The sequence below is a fragment of the Rhinoraja longicauda genome, unplaced genomic scaffold (genome assembly GCF_053455715.1).
Source record: "Rhinoraja longicauda isolate Sanriku21f unplaced genomic scaffold, sRhiLon1.1 Scf000487, whole genome shotgun sequence".
Taxonomy (NCBI): Eukaryota; Metazoa; Chordata; class Chondrichthyes; order Rajiformes; family Arhynchobatidae; genus Rhinoraja; species Rhinoraja longicauda.
Genome location: NW_027601704.1, coordinates 3,118 through 27,433, shown reverse-complemented (window position 1 = coordinate 27,433; position 24,316 = coordinate 3,118). Strand labels below are relative to the sequence as shown.

The 24,316-nt window shown below is 39.8% G+C and overlaps 1 long non-coding RNA gene across 1 annotated transcript; it reads right to left on the bottom strand.

Moving 5' to 3' along the window:
* LOC144591015 (uncharacterized) lies at positions 1-24,114 on the bottom strand. Its single transcript, XR_013546661.1, has 2 exons — positions 23,971-24,114; positions 1-11,884 (listed from the first exon to the last, which is right to left on the bottom strand). It is a non-coding gene; the product is annotated as an uncharacterized LOC144591015 (long non-coding RNA).
* Between the last annotated feature and the right edge of the window lie 202 nt (positions 24,115-24,316).

Here is a 24,316-nt window from a genome sequence, read left to right as displayed (position 1 = left end):
ACAGAAATGAATATGCATGATTTATTGCTCAGCTTTCAAATTAGGTCAAAGGAAGATTAAGACAAACTTCATAAGAATGTTTCAGAATTGTGCTTTCCTTTAATATTCAAATGAATATTAATACAACTTTACAAACTTCTCAGACAGCATTCCTTTTCACAAAGTAAAAACTAAATAAAACTAATGATCACAAGATTTCAGTGCACGTAAATTCTTATAGGCATACTTCTGGGCGAGACTGGGCAGCTTAAAAGGGCCAACAGATTTTTTATTGATATTATTAAAAACTTTAAGTATTGCACTTTTCTTTAATTCTGCCATTTCCCTCCCGTAAAGTTTAATTTACAGCTGACATTATGCACTCCATGAAGAACAATGTGTGGCTTTCCTCAATATTAAGGATGATGGTTCAGAAAATAAGATACTTCCATACCCCCTCATACATTCCATGCCACGTTGCCAGATTTGGTGTGTCATGTGTTGGGTGCAGCACCACAAGGACTAGGATTCATGATGCTAATATCCTGTATGTTACAACTAAACCAGCACCACTGCTGAACTGGCAGTTTTGTCAGCAATCACCAAAGCAAAATGTTTCGACACAGGGAACAGACGTGTGAGCCGAGGTGGAGAGAAACAGGTCCTTGTAAGGCAACAAAGGCCTCAGAGGAGGAGTAGAAAAACACTGCCTTATTTGGCCACGTCAGCGTAAAAGGAGGTCAAATTAGGAGAGATGCAGGAAAGTGAGAAAGATGTCAATACAGTTTTGCTAACTGTTCAGTGATGAAAACGATTGAGAAAACGTGACTGCTTCTTTCAGAACAAAGGCCTGTTTAACCTGTGTTTTCAAGTGCATTCTGCAGCCGTAAGCATAATCCTTTTACTACATAAAGCAATTGCTGGAGGACCAAATAAATCAGTTTGAGTGAGTTGAAATGGACATCATTGTCCTCAGCATCTTACAGAATAAACGGTAAAGATGAGCATAAACCTACAGAACTCCTTGTCAGAGCTTACTTTGACTCTGCCTTGGAGAAGAGCCTGTTGCAGAATCAGTTTTATCATTCTATTTCTACAATATTAACAGTGTCCCCTGGGCAAAGAGAATACTATGAAATGAATTCATTTGCAATCAAGCCAAATCTGCTTCAGCACAACTAACTTGCAATTGTGTACTGAATCTAAATGATCCCCGGGTTAATTCTGCTATCAACACTTAAGATCTTGAGCACAGAAGAAAAAGAAACAGAAACAAAAATAGAAACCTTTGCGCCTACTCAACCATTCAACATCACGACTCATCTTTCACCTCAGCACAATTTTCTTGTACTAACCCCATATTCTGTGATTCCTTTAACAACTGAAAGTCCATTAATCTTGGTTGTGAGTACACTGAGTGATCAAGAACCTGCTGCCTTCTTGGGTACATAATTCCAAAGATTTACCAACATCTGGGTAAAGTCATTTCTTTTTATCTCTCTCCTAAAAGGCCAATCCTTAACTTTGAGACATAAATGGAGCAAGACATCTCTAATGCAAGATTTTGAGTGCAAGAGGTACCACTTGCCTCTCTAATTGCCCGGTGAACCTGCATATTAACTTTCAGTGATCCCTATTATAAAAACTCTCAGAACTCTGTAAACATCAATCCTTTTCATCTCTCACCAGTTCAAAATACTAAATGTTTGAAGAGGACCACTTGGCCTCTCTGGGTCCTCTTCACAGCTCACAGTGCCACCTGGCATGCCTTCAATCATTATGCTTATATCACCTGTTTTAACGAATTGTTTCATTTTTTAAAATTGAGAACCAAAACTGACTGCATGCACTTTCTCCATACACAGTTAAAGCACAGAGACATTTAACTTTGACTACCAGCAGTAGCCATATACAATGCTATCTGGTTTTCCATTGAACTCAATGCAACTGTAATTGATCATAAGATCATAAGTGATAGGAGCAGAATTAGGTCATTTGGCCCATCAAATCTACTCTGCCATTCAATCATGGCTGATCTATCTCTCCCTCATAACCCCATTCTCCTGCCTTCTCCCCATAACATCTGACACCTGTACTAATCAGGAATCTATCTATTTCTGAGAGTTAAGTTAAGGAATGCAAATGTTGGCTGACTCTCGCACACAAACACCAAAGGCTATTTTCTCCCTCCTTATTTTGTGACAATGAACTAAATGACTAGAAATTGGAATGACAGCTCACTCACTGATCTCACTATACTTGGTGTTTCAAAACATTTAAAATATGATCAAAACCTCAAAGATTTTGTTAATAGAGACATGAGTTCTATCATGAAACTACAACAACAGAAAATCTCTGTGGATGTTGGAAGTCTAAAACAAAAATTGAGCACAGTGGCTCAGTTAGTAGAGTCACTACCACACATCTCTAATAACTCAAGATCAATCCCAACCTTGGGTGCTGACTGTGAGGAGTTTGTACGTTCTCTGTGTGACCTAGTATTAGAAAATGCTGTCACTCCAAACATAACACTTACAACTGTTCATGAGTCCAAAATGCCAATTTAACATAGCTGTGTCCAACTATTGCTGAAGGAACATCAAATTTAAGAGCAGAATTATACCTAATAAATTTTTAATAAAAGCCAAATGGTTGAAGCTAGGCTAACTGCAATTCGTCAAAAAGGCTTAAACCGTAATTTAAATCTGAATAATGCACTAATGAAAATGTACTGAGATGAGGTGTTTACCGTAATTAATTTCATGCTGAACAATCATAGCAGGACCATTATAGGTAAACTCTCAGAAAACAGGATGGTATTTTTCATTCCTGCTAAAGCCAAGTTGACACAAAGTAAACACACAAGAACAAGTAAATGTATAGAGCTCTCTCATGGAATTAGCACATTGCACTCACTTAAAAACTGCCACGTGTAGAGGGACAGAGATGTTAGTATTGAATTTAGTTTAAAATGCTGGTTTGCACGTGTCCATTATTGAATTTTAACTTAAGAACAGCAGCTGTGGATAGAAAGTTATTTGAGACAATTATATCAAAAAGATTACTTTTAGTTGGCGTATGTTTCATTTCTTAAATTTGACTATGCCCTACTTTGGTTACAAAGGACTTTGAGAAACAGACAGTAGACCATGAAAATAAATTTCTATTGTTCAGTTAGAGCTCAGTACAGGCATGATGTTGTGAATCAAACATTTCCTTGTAGCTTCAGTATCCACTTGCTAAACCACCAGCTTCCTTTCAGTCCACCGCGACTGCTTTTAGTGAACAAATAATATGTTGACCAGAGTGAACATTCTCACCTCTGCTGAACAAAGACAGCAAAGTGAAACATTTCAAGCTAGTGATTTCATGTAAAGGTTTTGATGTTCATTTTTTCTTTAAGGCTGAACAATACTTTCCTTTAGAAAAATGAATTATTGTCTATACCAAAACCACCATTCATTTTGTAATTCCAACAATGACTTTTGAACATAAATAGCTACTACTAAAACATGCTTAGGATTCAAATAAGTTTTCAAAGCAATCAAATCAAGTTGACATGAGCAAAGCAAGTGTTACAATTACATTTTTGCAGCATTGATGTCATGCAACACAAGAATTTCATTAAAGTGTTCAATCATTGCTAGAAAGCAATTGAAAATGTATGTATTTTAAGTGTAGTCCTACAAAAACTACAGTGCAGCCTCAGAAAACTTCCCCACCCCCTTCGCCAATTCTTGTCAGCGTCTGTGTAAAAACAATGGTTTTGGCCCTGACAGTATTTACGATGATGTAATATGGCACACAGACAACATCCTTAAGAAACAAATCTTCAGTTGCCACTTGAACATAATAAAATACTAGAAAAAAAAGTATATATTGTGAATGGGGTAAAGCACAAATTGACCATCCCAAATTCTCTCGTTCCGTCTCAGGAACAATAATTTCTGGGAATATTCGATTTAACAGCATCACTTTAAATCCATATTTAGAAAAGGAGACATATTTAAACTCAATAATGCCACACACTTCAATACTCTCTCCAAGTGGTTACGTTGTCATCTGAGACAGCGTGTAAGGAATTTTTTGTTCAACTGAAAAGGAACGGAATCTCCCATTTCAATTAACACCCTGAATATCTATGTAACAATGCGTATTTTCCTGTTCAATCAAATTTAATCCAAAATTCTATGTGGGCAGCATGGTGGCACAGCAGTAGAGTTGCTGCCTTACAGCGCTAGAGACCCGGGTTCGATTCTGATCCGGGTGCTGTCTGTACAGTTTGTATGTTCTTCCCGTGACTTACATAGGTTTTCTCCAGGAGCTCCGATTCTTTCCCACACTCCACAAAGACGTACAGGTTTGTAACCTAATTGGCATGGCAAAATTATTAAAAACAATTGTCCCTAGTGTGTGTAGGATAATGTCAGTGCGCGATATCGCTGGTTGGTGCAGAATCAATGGGCCGAAGGGCCTGTTTCCGCACTGTATCTCTAAACTAAACTCTACAAATTTAACGCAACATGCAGCCTACTTAATACATTTTAAATGAAGAATGTCTATTAAAAATATTTGGATATTTCTCATTTATTGCCAATATAGGATAGACACAATGATCTAAGTAAGTGCCACTGCAATACAACCAATGCAAAACCAATAAGGTAAAACAATATTTCCATTTGCCAGAATGAGAGCAACATGGCGTGTCTTATTTAACCTTTAGCTCACTACATAATCTATGCAAACTGAATTCAAAAGGGACAGTAGTCTAAAGAGTAAACAGCACCAGCCACCGAGAAATAGCACATTAAGATTTTCTACAAAAAGGTTAAAATCCTGAATCACGAATTCCTGAGTCGAAGGGACCCTTAGGCATGAAAACTTGTATATTAGATTAAATAACTGCATCAAAGAGCAAGATGAATAATGCACTTCAATTTTTTTTTAAGTGCTCAACAAATATAAGTATTCAAATTTGACAAAACGCAAATATTCACAGTGGTTTAGAAATCCAATATACATGTTTCAAATCACAATGCTAAGGGATTTTGCACATAGATATTCATTGCTGACTTTATCTCAGAGTTATGTTCATGCAAGTAGGAGAATAAATCCCATCTGAAAGCCGGCACGAGACAAGTGAATTATCCGCAGCTCCACAGTTCTATCTTTCTCCTTTAATCAGTGAGAGTGATACCTGGATGAGTGTAAACAGCAATTTGAACAGAAGGACAGCAATTGCAGGAATGCACAAGAGCAGTTCCTCGTACAAACCTGTTATTGGGTGGGATTCATAAAACTTTCCTTTCTAGAAAAACACAATGATTGTTCAAAGAAACTAATTATTTTTAGCTCCCTAATTAATGTCCCACAACACATTCCTCCTTATAAATGAATTTTATCTGACTTCAAACTGCATGATTCTGGAGGATTTATTGTACAGTGTATGAATTTTATTAGCTTCATCATGAAACCATGTTAATAAAAAATAATTAAAGAATGGAATATAACAGGATACTTGGTTCATCGTTTTAAATGGGAAATTATAATCACAGGATTTAAAGTGGTATTTCTATGTATAGTTTAGTATCGGCATCTTGCCAAAATGTGTAAAGTTTGTAAAGTCATTTTCATTTCAGAATGTTTAAATTGGCAGACAGATTCATAATGATTAAAAAAAATGTAAAGTACCACAAAATGACTACAATTTGTAGATCAAAAACGGCACTTAAACAGGACCAAAATATAATGGTCTCAGGATCTTTGTATTTCGCTTTAAAAGCTGTGGATTAGACATTTTAAAGTCAGAATAATTTCATATAAATGCCCATACATTATGGCTTTTTTTGTCTTTTACTTTCCATTACCTTTCATTGTTTTATTCTTTCTGTCGCTACTTTACACTCAAGTTTAAAAAAATGTCATTACATGTTTCAATTGGAGGCCTCAAAAATCAGCAACAATTCAGATTTACCAAGTTCCCTGGTTTCAACTCAGGAGATGAATCAATATGCCCACAGTTCAATCAATATGTGCTAGTTCATAGCTCCATGAAAGTGGCAATGCAAGTGGACAAGGTGGTAAGGAGGCATATATCATAGACACAAGGAACTGAGATGCTGGAAGCTTGAGCAAAAAACACAAAGTGCTGGAGTAACATAGCGGATCAGGCAGTAACTCTGGAGAAAATGGATAGGCTACCTTTCAGGTCGCAATCCTTCTACAGAGAAAGCATTTATCAGGATGCATTACAGCATGGTTTTGGAACAGCTCCATTAAAGACCAAATGAAATTGCAGAGAATTGTCGACGCAGCCCAGATCATCACGCAAACTAACCTCCATTCCATTGACTCCATCTACACTGCACGGTGCGTCAGCAAGGCCACCCACATAACCAAGGGCTTCTCACCCCAAATACTCCGTCTTCTCTCCTCCCCCATCATGCAAGATAGACCTTTGCACTATCTTTAATCGCACTTTACCTGGTACTAAATATTATACCCTATATCCTGTATCTGAGCACTGTAGACGGCTTGATTGTAATCATGTTTAGTCTTTCTGCCGACTGGATAGCATGCAACAAAAGCTTTTCACTGTCTTCGGTACACGTGACAATAAACTAAGCTAAAATACAGAGGCATATATCATGTTTGTCATCATTGATCAGAGCACGGAGTATAAAAGTTAGGAATTCATATTGCAGTTGTATAAAACTTTGGTTAGGTCACATTTAGAGTACAGTAAGCAGTTCTGCTCACACTACAGGTAGGATGAGGACATATTGGAGAGAGTGCAAAAGATGTTCACCAGGATATTATCTGGACTGGATTAGCTGTAAAATGAGGATGGACAAACTTGGATTGTTTTCTCTGGAGTGTTGGTGGAAGTATGTGAAATTGTGCGAGGTGAAATAGGGTAGAAAGTCAGTCTCTCTCTCTCTCTCTCTGGGTGGAACGTCAAATACTAGTTGGCATAAGTTTAAAGGAGAGAAATTTAAAAGAGGTGTATGAGGCAAGTTGTTTTTAAGCATAGAGTGGTAAGTGCCTGGAATGCACTGGTAGCAGATATGATGGCAACCCTTAAGAGGTCTTTAGACCAAAGATAATAGAGTAGAGCAAGATAGACCACTCGACCCTAAAAACCATAGTATGTCATGGCGCCATTTTAGTAGGCAGAAACTTGCAGAAACATTTTAAAAGAAAAATAACAAAAACCTGTGTTGATAGATGAGATATATTCTGCATTTCTAAGGTATCATCACACATACTGTTCCCCAAAAACACTGATTACACTGCGAAAGGCGTAGCGGGCGGTGGGTTTTGCTTACTAAAATGGCGGCCATTCAGCTTCTTTGCGTACTATGTTTGTAGTGCAAAAAATGATAGCATTCTTAAATTCCTGAGCCCTCACGCTTGACTTTCCAGACAGAAAAAACAGCCTCGAGAAGTCAATTCTTCCAATTCCCCTTATCGAAGTAATCTATCGTTACCCCCCAGTGGGCATTGGCCCATCCTGCACAAAGTTCTCCAAATAGGATAAATCTTGCTTCCCAGGTCAACCTATGTTGTGCTGGGCCTGGACAAATCTTTGAGTATGGAAACAAAAATCCTCGCAGTACTCCAGATATGGTTTCACCAGAAAGGTGTACAACTGCTCTAGATTTTCTTACTGTTGGATTGCAGCCCCTCTGTGGTAACTCCCAATATACCAATTGTTTGCTCCGCTATCATCTTGTGTACAAATATATGAGGAACTTGCTAAAGACCTACCTTTTTTTCATTTGCTTTTTTTTGTGCACAAACCTAATCTATACCTCTCTTTTTCTGCTCTATACAATATATATTTTTACACATAGCATTTATAGTAAGCAAACCAGTACATAACATTCTATTCCTTTGCCAAAGCCATTAAAATAGATTGAGAGTAATGGAAACCTCAGTACTGATTCTTATTCTGATTGAAAATAGCCCTTTTATTTTTGCTCTCCATTTCATGGCCTGTTCGTGCTGTTGTCCACATTACATCTAACCCCATTATGTCTACAGGCACCACCCTTACATCAGTGATGGGAACGTTATTGGAAAGAATTCCGAGGGACAGGATTTATTTGCATTTGGAAAAACAAGGACTGATTATGGATATTCACCATGGCTTTGTACATGGGAAATCATATCTTACGAATTTTCACTGAGTTTTTCTTTGCGAATTGACCGAGGTTTGACAGGGGCAGGTGGGTAGACTACAGAGACATTAGCAAGGGCTTTTACCAGGTCCTGCAATGTAGGATGGTCTGGAAGGTTTAAACACATGGGATCCAGGGTGAGATAGAAAATTGGATCCAAAACTGGCTTAGTGGTATGAGACAGTGGATGATAGAGGGTTGTTTTTCAGATTAGAAGACTGTGACAAGTGGTGTGCTGCTGGGTCCTCTGTTTATCATATATATTAATGACTCGGATGAGAATTTAAGTAGCATGATTAGTAATTTTACAGATAACAGCAAAATTATTGGCATAGTGGAAAATAAATTGTCCAGGGTTACAGCATGAAAAAGATCAACTGTGAAAGTGGGGAAGGGATTGGAAAATGGAATTTTACTTCGACAAGTGTGAAGTGATGGATCTGGCATGTTAAACCAGGGCAGCATGTTCACAGTGAATGGCAGGGCCCTGGGGAGTGCTGTTGAACATAAGATCTTGGGGATACAAGTACATAGTTCCCTGAAAATGGAAACAAATGTACACAGGGTGGCGAGGAAGGCACCTGGCATGCTTGCCTTCATCGGCCAAGGCATTCGGTAAAAAGATTCGGGACATCATGTTATTGCTGTACAAAATGGTGGTTAGGCCTTACTAGGAAGTATTGTGTGTAGTTCTGGTCACCAGACTATAGAATGGACATGATTAAGTTAGAGAGGGTGCAGAGGTGATTTACAAGAATGTTGCCTTGATAACAGGGGAGATTGGATATTCTAGGTCTCTTCTCCCTACAGCAAAGGAAGTTGAGAGTTGACATGATAGAGGTATATAAAATTACAAAATGTATAGATAGGTAGGGAGCCAGTGACTGACTCTCCTAGCAGGGGTGTCTAAAATTTCACAAGAATGAAGTGATGGCTTGGTTTAGGTTTAAGGTGAGAGGAGGAAGTTTAAAGGAGAGGGGTACAATTTTCACACTGAGCAGTTGGTATGCGAATTAGCTGCCAAACGAGGTGTTGGAGGCAGGAACAGTAACAACATTTAAGAGGCATCTTGAGGTATTTGAACAAGCCGGACTCAGGGGGATATGGAATTAATGCAGGCATGTGAGATTGGTAGAGATAAGTTTGATAGTCTGCTGAAGGCCTGTTTCTCTGCTGTACAGCGCTATTAGATTGAAGGCCCCTTTCTATGCTGTATAATGTTATGACTCAATTACTTTTTTGACAAATCAATACAAATGTTACAGTTCTGTGGTCAATGAACAGAAAACAAAAAAGTGCATTAGAGTAAGCTAATCAGATAGCATCAACAACATAGGAAAAAAAATATCAAAGTATACAGTGTAGAAACCGAACTTTGAAAATGGGGCATAAGAAAGTACTGGTTTTCTATGCTTGAAAAGAAACAACAATACGGTATTAGTGTCAGAGTGGAGAAGATATTTAGATATTTAGACCGGAGAAGATATCTCAAGTTCATGCAACTGAAAATACAGAGTAAATTAATGAAATTATGCTTTTGCAGACAAAAATACCTACAATTTTCACCTACATAAGTTACTTTTGGAAATATATTTTATTCCATCATTCTCTTAGTTATATAACTGACCTGTAAGAATGCTGCCAGAAATGCTTTTCATTGGTGGCAAAATACTCAGCACTCACCAAAACTTATTTGAATGCTGAAATCTGATCCAGTGCTTGGTATTCCCCCATTAAATACTGTGAAAGGATCGAGGTCAACTGCTACAGTATCATTAGGGCCACAATTTCATATCTGATTAAGGAAATGCATTGGTCGCTGCTTAAAGATCCAAGTGAATGATTAAACAAATTAAAGAATAATATTAAAATCCTTCAAATCATACAAAAGTAAAAAAAAGACACAATGTGTTGGAATAGCTTAGCAGGTATCACTGGAGAATATGCACAGGCAAATTTTTGGGGCGGGACCCTTCTACAGCACTTATTCTTTTAAACCAGCATCTGGAGTTCCTTGCATTCATACTTGAAGGTAATGGTTGTCAAGTCATGTTTACTCTTTGTGTAGGAAGAAACTGCTGATGCTGGTTTAATCTTTCACTGCCAACCTATTTCAATGGCATGTATAATCAAAGTATGACTTTTAATTGTAGGTATTAGTTTTCGAAAGAAGATCAATCATTAACAATTTTTCATAAGATAAAGACTACCACTCAGAACAGAGCTCAATGCATTTCTTTACAACTATTGATATTTAAATCGAGGTGCTGCAATTTAACATTAATTTGTATAGATACATTTTTGGATACATGAGCTTACTCTCTGTGTACAGTGATGGGAAAAATCTGATAAATGAGCTGCTCCAGTTTTCCCCAAAGATAACCCAATTGAAATTTTATCTTTCAATAAAAATCTTAATTCCCTAAACTCTCACAAATTTGTAAGTTTAAAAATACTGTAGATGTGCTTAAAAGCAATATGTGAAAAGGCCATGTGTTTGGCTATGTTTCTAAAGTTGGAAATATATTTTAAGATAGGGATATGATTAAGTGAGATTTATCTTCAACACTAGATAATTGGGTGTCATCAGTTTTAAAAATACATTTAGAATCAGCAATTAATTTTTACACTGAATACACATTATCATTGAACTTCATATTTTCACCTTCATAACGTCTTCCAAAAGATCAGATTTTTTTTTTTGCAATACATTATAACTGTTCCAGAATTACCATTCTCCAGTCATTTAATATGGACAGTATATTTGAGGCTATGAAAAAAATCCCAATAAAACCATCTGTAAGTTTACAGGTTTAAATAATTGGGTTGTAACAATCTCTCTCTTCTCCTTCAAGGCAGCCAGATTCAGTATCCTTAATAATCTTGTGTTCTGGAACAGAATAAAGTCCCTCTTCATTGAGTTGTACATTAAAATCTAGAGTGACATAGCTGTGCAGTACATGAGGACTGCTGTACTGTTGGAGCTTTCACCTTTTAGATGAAGCCTGAAACCAAACTCTCAGCTGCATTCGCTGGTGGACACAGAAGACCATGTGGCACAATTTCCAGAGTCATCTGCTCTTTCTCGTGGCCAACTTTTCCCCTTCAACCAACATTACTGAACTAGATTATCTGATTTTTATCAAATGCCCACTTACAGTAGCTTGCAGCGTGCAAATTGAATGTCACATTCTCTACTTTACGTAGTGGTTACAATTCAATAGTAACTTCATTGGCTGTAAAACGCTTTGAGACTCCCAGAAAAGTGTTGTATAAAATAGAAGTCTCTCTTTCTTTTCAATGATATTAATTCTGGGCATGCCCAAAACCGACCTGCCTTAGGAGTGTGCATGAATACTATCTCGCAGATACCAAGAAAACTAGTTACTAAAACCCCAGATTCATCTTCTCCCAAGTAAATCACTCCCTAAACAGTTCTTCATAACTGACTGGAGGTTTCAGCACAAATTATGATTAGCTGATTATCTCAGGAATGTGAAAACATCTTTTGCTCCTCTTTTGCCTTCATGTGCTGATCTTGGAGATGGAGTGGCAGATGTCCCTCCATACGGACAACCGTCAAAATCCAGGTGATTCAATGTGCACTCCACAGCTGGGATGTATCCACTGTCCCACATTCCAGTGCCACACAGCTTACAAAGGTCATGCAGGCTGCAGGGGATTCTGGGCAAGAGGCGAAATTGGTATAAAAGGCTCCTTGCCTGTGGAGAGCAGAAAACAATGTGTTAAATTATCTCGGAGATACAAGGAACTGCAGATGCCGGTTTTATACAACAACAAAAAAGACACATGAAGAAGGGACCCAGATGACGAAATGTCATTCATGCATGTTTTCCGGAGATGTTGCCTGACCCGCTAAGTTAATCCAGCACTTTGTCTCTTTTTTTTGTTGCTAAATTATCTGAATAGGTTTGAATCACAACGGTCTCATTCAAAGATTTCTCTCAAAGAAAACCCTCCACCTGGGTAAAGACCTGAATTAAAGTTACGAAACGACATGATAAAACTTTATTGATCCCCGGAAGGAAATTGGCCTGCTGACAGTCACAACACCAAAGTTACACAAAAACTTGAAATTAAAAGTGAAAACACAAAGAAAAAGACAAGCGACTGTTGGCTGGCTGCCGTGTGCACAGTGCCTTCACCGGAGCAAATGAACAAACAAATAAACGAACACAGACTTATCCCCTAGGCAGAGGATTCTAAACTAGAGTGACCCCCCGTCCCCCACACCGGGTCCCCCTTTGTTCTTCCACCGTTTCTCACTGCGGTTCCCCCAGGCCGAGTCCCTATTACAGCTTGTGATGATCTTGCCAGTGGTCCTATGTCCAATAGCTAGAGAAAACCTGTACATGTCTGCAATAGTGAAAATAATTTGCTTGGTCATAGATGCGTAGGAAAAAACTGCAGACGTTGGTTCTCGACCTGAAACGTCACCCATTCCTTCTCTCCCAAGATGCTGCCTTACCCGCTGAGTTACTCCAGCATTTTGTGTCCACCTGCTTGTTCATAGAAGTAGGATGCGAATATTTTAATTATTCCAATCCACCAAAGACTGTAGGTCAAATTATTCTGATCACCATTTGTCCATCGCTTCAATTGCTTTATACTGAACACCTGATGGTGATCAGTGGTTTACTTTGATGAATTCTGCAGTACCCTGGTCTCATCAGCACATACAAGAAGCCATTTTGCTGGTATCTGAGTGTGCTGATGACATCATCTCAGCATCAATTTCCATTAAAAACAACTATTTCATTAAGGAAAATAACTCAATCAATCCTGATAATATTAAATTATTTCAGGCATTTTAGCTTTTTTTCATACAATACAGCATTAAGTGAAAAAACAAAGGTACACTTGTTATCAGCTGCAGATGCAAGAATATCCAGGAGTTTATTCTTTTCCATACCCATATGGCTCTTGTTTATGATCATTTCACATTTATCTGCTTCAGGGAATATTCATTAATGTAGCATCCACCTGGTGGCCAAGCTAAAAACAGTATTTTGAACTTGTTTTTCAAAATGTGTCTAAACGAGAATTAACATTAAACAAAACGTGAATTTTATTTATCCAGTAATTGTTCACTGGATACATAGTGCATTGCACTATGGTGCATTGCAAACATAGATACATTGCTGTTTCCCTTTATTAGTCTTTTCACTCTTCACTGGGCGGCAGTGGTGCAACGGTAGAGTTGCTGCCTTACAGCGCTAGAAGCCGGGGTTTGATCCTGACTATGGGTGCGGTCTGTATGGAGTTTATATGTTCTCCCCATGACCTGCGTGGGTTTCCTCTGGGAGCTATGGTTTCCTCCCACACTCCAAAGACGTACAGATTTGGAGGTTAATTGGCTTCGTAAAATTGTAAAATTGTCGATCATGATAGTGTTAGTGTTCGAGGATCGGTGGTTGGCGCGGTCAGCTTCTCTGAGATCCCATGGAATATCCTCTTCTTCCCAGGCATCAGTTCAGTTTGTGGATTTCTGACTAAAGTTCTTCGCCATGTTTTATAACTTAATTAGGAATGCCATCTGCTTCTAAGACCTTGTTGCTCCTCTGTTCACGGATGGCTTTTTCAACCTGTTGTTCGGAGTAGCATTGAGGCTGAACTAGATTGTTTGTGTTGGGCTGGAATAGGGAACACTTATGTCATGGACAGATTGGTTGAGTTTGAAGTATTCCCTCCACCGACTGCTGGTTGCCTCTCTATTCTTCAATAAGTTTACCCCTGTTGTTAACTCATAGTGATGTGGGCCATTTGGTGTTTGAGCTTCAGTTTGAATGTCAAATAAGTTCCTGGACCTGTTCTTTCTGTCTGTCTTTTCCTTGAACACATTTTTGCTCTTCAGATATCTTTGGAGCTGTATGTCTTCTGTGAGATGTGGCGGAGTTTCTAATCCAAGAATGCCTTGTTAATTTGTTCCTGGTCATGTTCAAGTTAGTTGCAGAATTTTCTGGTAGAAAATCCAAGAGCCTTTTTGGAAATGCTAATTATGGTGAACTTCAGGACAGCATAGGCAACAAGATATTCTACAGTTGTTTGAGGGTCAGCAGATTGTCTATGAGATGTTGGGTGATGAAAGCAATTGTTGTGATGTCACCGATATCATCAACACTAATTTTCACGCAGGAGTATTTCTGTCATCACCATTTTTTTAGATGGGTTGGTAGAGCAGATTAGGCCATGGTCTGTCCAACAGTCATTGGTAAACCTTGCAGCACTGGTAATGTGGCCATGTGAGTAAAGGTGATGTGAGTAAAGGGCAAGGAGGTGAGGAGAAGGACAAAACATTAATGGGTGAAAAAAGTCATGGTAAAAAAAACTCAAGGGAAGAGGTGGAAATGACAGAGGACAAGGGAATCTGCACAGAGCCTGTGTACTATGTGTGTTTGTGCGTTAGTTTTTTTTTTAATGGCCACCTTTGTGTGCATCATTCACTGTGCAGCACAGCCTGCACTCCATTTATCCTAGACCTCGTCGCTCATATTTAAAGAAATCAAACATAGGTAACTTTCAATACCCACTATGAATTTAGCTATCTGCAATTGCCATATCCTCATGGACCCCATGAATGATATGTGTTGTACAGAACTTTATTGTCATTCGGTACCGAGGTACCGAACGAAATTACAGCAGTCACAGAACACAACAAAAAAGAAAAGAACACAGGACACACGACCCCAACACAAACATCCATCACAGTGACTCCAAACACCCCTTTACTGTGATGGAAGGCAACAAAACTTCCACTCTCTTCCCCCCACGCCCACGGACAGGCAGCTCGACCCCTACCGAGGCGACCGACACGCACAGCCCCCGCAAGGGGATGGAAGGCCCCGTGGCCGAGCCTCACCGGGCACTGAAATGTCCCGCGGCCGAACCGCGCAGGCGATGTTAAGTCCAGCGGCCGAGCCGCGCCGGGCGATGGAAGGCCCCGCGGCTGAGCCGCACCGAGCGCTGAACCGTCCCGCGGCCGAGCCGCACCGAGCGATGGAAGGCCCCGCGGCCTCGCCGGGCGCAAAACCGTTCCGCGGCCGAGCCTCGCCGGGCGATGGAAGGCCCCGCGGCTGAGCCGCACCGAGCGCTGAAACGTCCCGCGGCCGTACCGGGCGATGGAAGGCCCCACGGCCGAGCCGCACCGGGCACTGTTAGGTCCCGCGGCCGAGCCGCGCCGGCGATGTTAAGTCCAGCGGCCGAGCCGGGCGATGGAAGGTCCCGCAGGCGATGGAAGGCCCCGCGGCCGAGCCGCGCCCCGGGGAAGAGACTTAAAAAAAGAAACGTTTCCCCCACCCCACCCCACCCCACCCCACACATACACAGCCAAAAACAAAAACAAAAACCATCCCAACACCGACGCACAAACAAAAAAAAAGGAAAAAAGACAAACAGACTGCCATTTTAAGATCCTATTAAGATAGTCAGGAAGCTCAGATACTTTGGCAGTGATGTCCCCGTCCCCCCCCCCCACTCCCCTTCCTCCACTCCTCCACTAAAAGTCGGGAACTGGTTCCACAATTTGCAACTATGTACCTTTCTTGGGCTCACACCTGTTTCTTGGCAATAGGCAGTCTATCAGGGAAACGTCCTTGCCCAAGGTTACCCGTTGCCGGCCCCGATTTGTTCTGACATTTATCTTTGCCTCCAGTTTTTTCCTTCCACACTCCTACTACAATCAGTTTGAAGAAGAGTCCTGACCCGCAACATCACCGAACCATTTTCTCCAGAGATGCTGTCTGACCCGCTGAGTTACTCCAGCATTTTGTGTCTATCTTTCGCAATATACAACATTTGTCAGTGCGTAACCATAATTCTCTAAACTATGGCTGTGGCCAAGGACTTTTGCTCTGATCTTGGAAAAAAAATGGTCTGCAATCCAGTGGGAAATAAACTGATCCTCTTGAGCAACTTAAGTGCTGGAGCAGAAAAGACCAATTTCTGGCAAAGAACGAGCAGTAAAAACATGATACACAATCTTGTCGTAACCAATACCCTGTTTTGTCAGAGAGACAAGCACAAGACCCGAGGATAACAGCCCTGAAACAACTCTGGCAGTTGTTATATCACTTCCCCCAACTGAAAGATGACAAGATTGCACATTTGATCATGAAACGACTAAATAATAGAGATGAATACAATTTGTTTAAATATTCACGAGTGCTTGACTAGCTAAATCAGATGATGATTTGGAAATTATGCATTCATTTGGTCTGACTAGTTTAAGAGTTAACAATAATTCTTTACACGTTCCCCACTGTTATCATATTAAATATGGCTTAGGCTAAATAACTGACACATGAAACAAAATGTAGGAGAGTACTCGTTGTGCATTTACTATTTTTATTCTCGCCACACTAGAATAAGTCAAAAAACTGTAAACAAAAAAACAGAAATACCACAAAAAACTACTTCCTCATCGAGTGATATCTGCAGGAAATAACAATCTACTAACAGCTGTACCTAACCATTAGATTGCTATCTCTTTTTTAGCATAATTGAAGCAATATATTTCAAGGCAATGTATTCTTGGTTCGCCAAAATATTCCAAATGGAATTTAAACTGGAGGTGGTGGCGTATGGACCTAAGCAAGAATGGCTTCTTGGAGAAGAAGAGCTACCTTAAATTTAGTTGCGTCTGGTTGAGTACCTATAGTAGGGTGAAGATTATTCCATGCTTTAATTGTGCGAGGGAAGACTGAATTGCTATACACATCTGTCTTCGTAGCTGGTTGCTGTACAAATACATTGCTTAGTACTAAATACTTCAAGTAACGTTACATTTCCTGTGTATTTCAAAAATATTGGCATTATGGGTAACTGTTAACCTTAAATTTTAGCAGCAATTGAATGCACACTGGTGAAAAAAAGGCCAGATTTTGAATCTTTAGAAAACTGAAAGAGACCGAATGTCAACTCCAAATTAACACAAAATAATATTCTATTTCCATTAACTGTTTTAACTAATCTCCTCCACGCCCAATTGTGGTTGACAATCTATTAATCTCCTTTCTGTTATAGTATCACACACGAGTAATTAAACCATATAGCACAAAAAGAGACCGTTCACCCTACTGAGTTGCGGCTATTTTTAAGCACCCATTTACACTACCCCGGCACCACTTAAAAAAAAAAAATTTGCTCCATAATCCTATCAATGCTCTCCAGATTCAACCACTCACCTACACATTGAGAGCAATTTATTGTGGTCAAATCAACATACAAAAAAGCCTATTTTTTAATGTGGGTATACTGGAGCACTGAAAGAAAACCCATGCTTCCTGTAATTCGGTTGCACAGCTCTTTGTCAGTTCTTTGCCTCACAAAATATTTACTCAAACTTTCTACCTGCCTCCTCTCTTTCTGACAAATCAGTTTTATTGCCTCTTGGATAAATCCATATCCCTCTCTTGAGATGCCGTCAAAGAATGCATCGAGATAATGATCAGTGTTTTATGAATATGGGCAATCTTCTCTTCACCAATCCCACATCTGATACCATACTCCCACTGGAAGTTGATCTTCCTATTACCTTCCCTTCCTGAACACTGTTCCCTTCTTTACCTCTCCAGACTGCCAGTACATTAACAATATAGAAACACCGATCAGCCAAAACATTATGGTGTGACCTGATGAGCCAAAACATTATGACCACCTGCCTAATATGCTGTTGGTCCTCTGTGTTTTGCCACAATTAGTAAGTCTGAAGAAGGGTCTCGGTCCGAAATGTGATCCATTCCTTCTCTCCAGAGATGCTGCCTGTGCCGCTGAGTTACTTCAGCATTTTGTGTCTATCTTCGGTGTATACCAGCATCTGTAGTTTCTTCCTACACAGTAAACTTTCATTTTGCTTCCACTGGCACTTAAAGAAAGAACTAGCTTGTGACAAAATGAAAATGTGAGGTTGGATGATTTACTGAACAGCATTGACAAGGAGCAAAAACAAATACTATTTAAAAAAATCCAATAAACATAATAAATATCATCTGAATTATTTTGATGCAAAACAAAAATATTGTATTAATGTACTTCCTCCATTTCAGAATGATGTATTGATATAGTCATCTGACGATAACTCTGGTGACTAACAAGTTTAACATGGCAAAATAATTTAGAGCTGTAACCCAGCACCAAAATTAACTTTAATTCTCATGATGAAACAGTATGGACAAAAAGACTGCTTTGCTTCAAAAATAAATATTTTCAATACAGCAGAATTCTACTTTTATTTAAATGCTGATGCACATTTTAATAATTAAATAAGAACAAGCCACAAAAACCACATCCAGGGCAAAACTGTTACAGACAATGAACAGCTAAAGCAATTGTAAAAATGCTGGCGAGAGGTTTTCTGCTTTTGCACTTGGCAGTATGCAGCTTTCCACACTCTAAATGTGAGACAAATCAAGGTCTGGCAGGCACAAAAGTGGAAAATCCAGGCTGCTACAAAAACAATGCCGAGATGCAATGCTCTAATTGAATCTCAGGATCCTATCACCTTGCTGTCAATCAAGGATGTCACTAGAACAACGATTGTAATTACTCTTTTATCTCAGTGACAGAAGCAAGTAATCCTATTTGATTTAATTTTATATATTAACTCTCTGTTTCCTTCAGATTTATAAAATATAGACTAATAAAGGTTCCTTTCCTTCAAACTTCAGCTGCTGCCAATGTGAAAGCAGGTCACATCTAAATGGGAAGAAACTCACCATCCACATCAATGTTACTGCTGTTTTCTTTAAGTTTACTTAACTGTTGCATAGAGATATTATTTTCTTTGGAAAGTGAAACGAGAAAGAAAGTCCAACCTAAAAATTAAAGCCAGGGCATTTCTCCTCCCCACTCCCTGGAGAAAAGTAAAGTGGAAATCTGGAACTCTTTCCCCAAAAGCCTGTCGATTCTGAGTGAACTGAAATGTTAAAAGGCTGAGGTTGGTGATTTTTCTTTTGTTAGTTAATGACATTATGATATGATCAAAGAACATTAAGAGTAACTGAGGTTCAGATCACCCATGCCCAATTGAATGGCACAACAGGGTTGGCTGACCTACTTCAAATTTCATCCATTCTTCACTTGTGCCTCATCCAACCTAATCTACTGTATTTGCCTAGATATCGGCGAGATCAAGCGTAGGCTCGATGATTGTTTTGCTGAACACCTCCGCTCAGTCTGCCTAAACCTACCTGATCTCCTGGTTCCGAACACTTTAACTCCCCCTCCTATTCCCACACTGACCTTTCTGTCCTGGGCCTCCTCCATTGTCAGAGTGAGGAACAGCATCTCATATTTCGCTTGGGCAGCTTACACCCCAGCGGTATGAACATTGGGTTCTCTTCCTTCATGTAACCTTGCTTTCCTCCTCTCTCCATCCCTCTCCCTTCCCAGTTCTCCAACCAGGACTCTGATTGTCTCCGAGAACTTTTTGTCTCTGTTTGCTTTGTTGTTACATTCTACCAGTTAACAATGATCTATTCTACATTTTCCTTGATCTCCATCCCGATTGTCCTGGTTTCACACCTTCACACTTCCTTATCTATGTATCTCCCACTCCTCTGACATCAGTCTGAAGATGGGTCTCGACCCGAAACGTCACCCATTCCTTCTCTCCAGTGATGCTGTCTGAGTTACTCCAGCATTTTGTGTCCGTCCGTCCGTCCGTCCGTCCGTCCGTCCGTCCGTCCGTCCGTCCGTCCGTCCGTCCGTCCGTCCGTCCGTCCATCCATCCATCCATCCATCCATCCATCCATATCTTTCAGCAAATAAAGCCACAGACTGCTGAAAAATCCGAGATATGGTTTCAAGTGAGAATCTAAAACTAGGGGGCACGTGGATAGAAATTTGTCCTCGGTTGCTTGTGGTTGAAGCACAACACCAGAGCAGCTGATTAATGTACTCCTTTTCTGAAATGTAGTTCCAAAGAACATCAACAGGCCAGCTTTACACGGCACATATTTTTATCCCAGTCTCCAGACAATATATTGGACACTTACGACCAAAAGGAGAAGATATTCTTTCCCACTGTAAGGCCTGTGAATATTGGAATACTTGATTCGCTGGTTGGCGTGGACTTGGTGGGCCAAAGGGCCTATTTTCGCGCTGTATCTCTAAACTAAACTAAATAAATTCATTTTTGGATAGGTAGGGAACCAAAGGATATAGGAAACAGCTACGTAAGTGGACATGTGGCACAGGATCAAACAAGAGTGCATGGAAGCAGTTCCAAAGAAATTTAATGAAATTAATACCCAGAATGTGCAAATTGAATCGTTGGGTATGTGCCCACTGCAACTTAGGAGAGACAGAGAGAGAGAGAGGGGAGACTTGACTCAAACACGCAAGATCCTGAAGAATCTTGACAAGATGATATGGAGAGGAAACATAGAAACATAGAAAATAGGTGCAGGAGTAGGCCATTCGGCCCTTCGAGCCTGCACCGCCATTCAATATGATCATGGCTGATCATTCAGCTCAGTAGCCTGTACCTGCCTTCTCTTCATACCCCCTGATCCCTTTAGCAAAAAGGGCCACATCTAACTCCCTCTTAAATATAGCTAATGAACTGGCCTCAACTACCTTCTGTGGCAGAGAATTCCACAGACTCACCACTCTCTGTGTGAAGAAATGTTTTCTCATCTCGGTCCTAAAAGACTTCCCCCTTATCCTTAAGCTGTGACCCCTGGTTCTGGACTCCCCCAACATCGGGAACAATTTTCCCGCATTTAGCCTCTCCAACCCCTTAAGAATTTTATATGTTTCTATAAGATCCCCCCTCAGTCTTCTAAATTCCAGCGAGTACAAGCCCAGTCTATCTAGTCTTTCCTCATATGTAAGTCCCGCCATCCCAGGGATCAATCTGGTGAACCTTCTCTGTACTCCCTCTAAGGCAAGAACGTCTTTCCTCAGGTTAGGAGACCAAAACTGCACACAATACTCCAGGTGCGGTCTCACCAAGGCCCTGTACAACTGCAGCAGAACCTCCCTGCTCCTAAACTCAAATCCTCTTGCTATGAATGCCAACATACCATTCGCTTTCTTCACTGCCTGCTGCACCTGCATGCTTGCTTTCAATGACTGGTGCACCATGACACCCAGGTCACGTTGCATCTCCCCTTCTCCCAATCGGTCACCATTCAGGTAATACTCTGCTTTCCTGTTCTTGCCGCCAAAGTGGATAACCTCACATTTATCCACATTATATTGCATCTGCCATGCATTTGCCCACTCGCCTAATCTATTCAAGTCACTCTGCAGCCTCCTAGCATCCTCCTCGCAGCTAACACTGCCACCCAGCTTCGTGTCATCCGCAAACTTAGAGATGTTGCATTCAATTCCCTCGTCCAAATCATTAATATACACTGTAAATAACTGGGGTCCCAGCACTGAGCCTTGTGGTACCCCACTAGTCACTGCCTGCCATTCCGAAAAGGACCCGTTTATTCCTACTCTTTGCTTCCTGTCCGCCAACCAATTTTCTATCCACCTCAACACTGAACCCTCAATACCGTGTGCTTTAAGTTTGTACACCAATCTCCTATGTGGGACCTTGTCGAAGGCCTTCTGAAAGTCCAGATATAACACATCGACTGGTTCTCCCTTATCCACTTCTTGTGGGATAGATGTGGCATCGCTGTTTAAAATTAGGGATTGCTCATTTGAGATACAGTGACCAAAAAAAATATTGTGAGAGTCCTTCGAACGCTCTCAAAATGTGGTGGAAACATATCTTTTAATATTTTAAGGGCAAAGACTCTGTTTATGTATAAGGGAGTGAAAATTTATTGCAAAAAAGACAGGAATGCAGAATTGAAATCAGTTCAGCCATGATCTGGTTTAATGGTGGATCAAGGTACCAAGTACCCAACTCCTGCACTTAATTTGTGTGTTTGTAGGTATTAAAAGCAGGGCAAGCTTGTGTATAACCTAATCTTTCTGTGCATTCATATTCCCTTGAGTGTATTGATAGACCAAAATTGTCAATCACCTGAATTATTTTAACCATCCCATTTTTAAATTATATTTTTCTTCTTCAGAGTTCCTTCTTTCCCAGTCCCCAATAGTCAGTGATCAAAATAATGCTCAGATTTCTGATGGAGAAGAAAAATCCAGTTCATACACTGATAGACAAACTAACAGACAAAACATATTGATTCCAACATCGAAACAAGATGGCCATTGGTAACAATGAAGAGTGTACTTTCTTCTTTCAGTTTTGATAATCATTAAAAGCTACATCGAAGTAAAACATACTTGTCACATTGGAGTCTAAAAATAGAGGGCACAGGTTGAAGACGGGGGGGGGAGAATTTAAAAGGTGTGTGGCGGGCTGAGTCATTTTGGTTTCGAACAGTCGTTTGTCGGGCTTGAACTCTTGCGTGAGCTGGGCGTGATCTGGGCTGACCAATCACGGGGTCTGGGGGTGTGGGCCGACGTGTGTGGGCGGAGAACAAAGAAATTGCAGTTAGAATTTGAACTCGGGGATGTGCGCATAAGAGCCGTATCGGTTCATTATTAAACAGAGTGTTTACACAACGCACAGGTGCATGTTTTGCCCATACAGAGGGTGGTGGATATATGGAACGAGTTGCTAGAAGAGCTGGGTGAGGTAGAAATAATTAGAATGCTTAAAAAACTATTTGGGCAGGTACTTAGACATAAAGCGAGCAGAAGAATATGTGATCATTGTAGGCAAATGGGATTAGCATCGATAGGCATCAGTCAGCATGGAACAGTTAGCCAAAGGGCCTGTTTCTGAGCTGAAAAGCTCTATGACTATGATTCTTTAATGACGACATATACACCTTCAAATTAATCTTTTTTAGACTAGAATTTTGAGCACTACATGCAGTTTTGTTTTGCTTATTTTCTGCATTTTAAACGGTTGCAACTCATAACCATTTTACTAGTACTGTTTTTAAATATAGTCTCAGTTTAGATGTATTGTGAATATTGTAACTATATCAAATGAGATTGTTGAGTAATTATTAGAAGCTATACTAAATTAAACCATAAGCTGAGGTGTGACCATATGGGAGTTTATCAGATTATGAGGGGCATAGATAGCTTAGATCGTCAGAGTCTTTTTCTCACCATTTGAGGAGTCTAAAAATAGAGGGCTTAGTTTTAAAGTGAGCGGGGGTAAATTTAAAAGTGATCCATGGTGCAAGTTTTGCATATTTGAACAGATGGCTCACAGTGCATACATCTACTAAAATCTGATTATTACAATCTAATAACTGTTACTTTCTTCTTTGCATAGAGCAGAGTTGTAAAATCATATGCTGTACAGTACCTTGCAAACAGTAAAAACTCATTTAACATAAGCAATTTTAAAATGAAAGCAGGGTGTCCTGTTCTGATTCAACATTGCTGTGCACAATAAAGGAACAGAATACTAAACCTTGGCAAAATGTCAAGGCATCACTTATGTTCATATTGCTGCAATGCCTGAAAGACCAATTTAAGAAAACAATTCCATCATTAAAATGACTTCTGTGAAATTTGGTTACAATCAATGAACGGGGCTTTGCCAGCGAATAATTATCACATTGTTTTTGCATGAAATGGGATGATTGCAAGAATTTATAATGTAAAGGAATCCAAATAAAACCAATGCATCGCTGTATTAATAATACTGCTGCATCAATACTTTTGATCAATCCCTCAATAAGTAATTTGAAAGAATTTATGCATTTTAAACAGTCATATTTAAGGAAGATCTATTACATTTGTTATTATTTGCATCTGATTAAAATGTATACACAAAAGCATTTCTCCAAGTTCTTACCTTCCTTAGGACAATCTCCCCACTCATATGCATGGCCAGGTTGCTAAAATGGAGTAGCATCTGGTCTGTCGCTAACTGTTGTTCATTCACATCATCTCCATAGATCACAACAATGGCCACACAAACAAACAGGTGGAAGTAGTCAGTCTGCAAGTCACATGTACATAAATGATATTACTACCATAGAGAAACTGGAGATACATGTAATCATTCAACGTTACAAACACCAAAGCAACAGGATTGTTGTACACTGACTCATCAGTAACCAAAATACTAGCAGCACTTCATTATCCTCTCTACCGTTACAATTTCCCAAATGAAAATCCAAAATTGTTACTCACCCTAA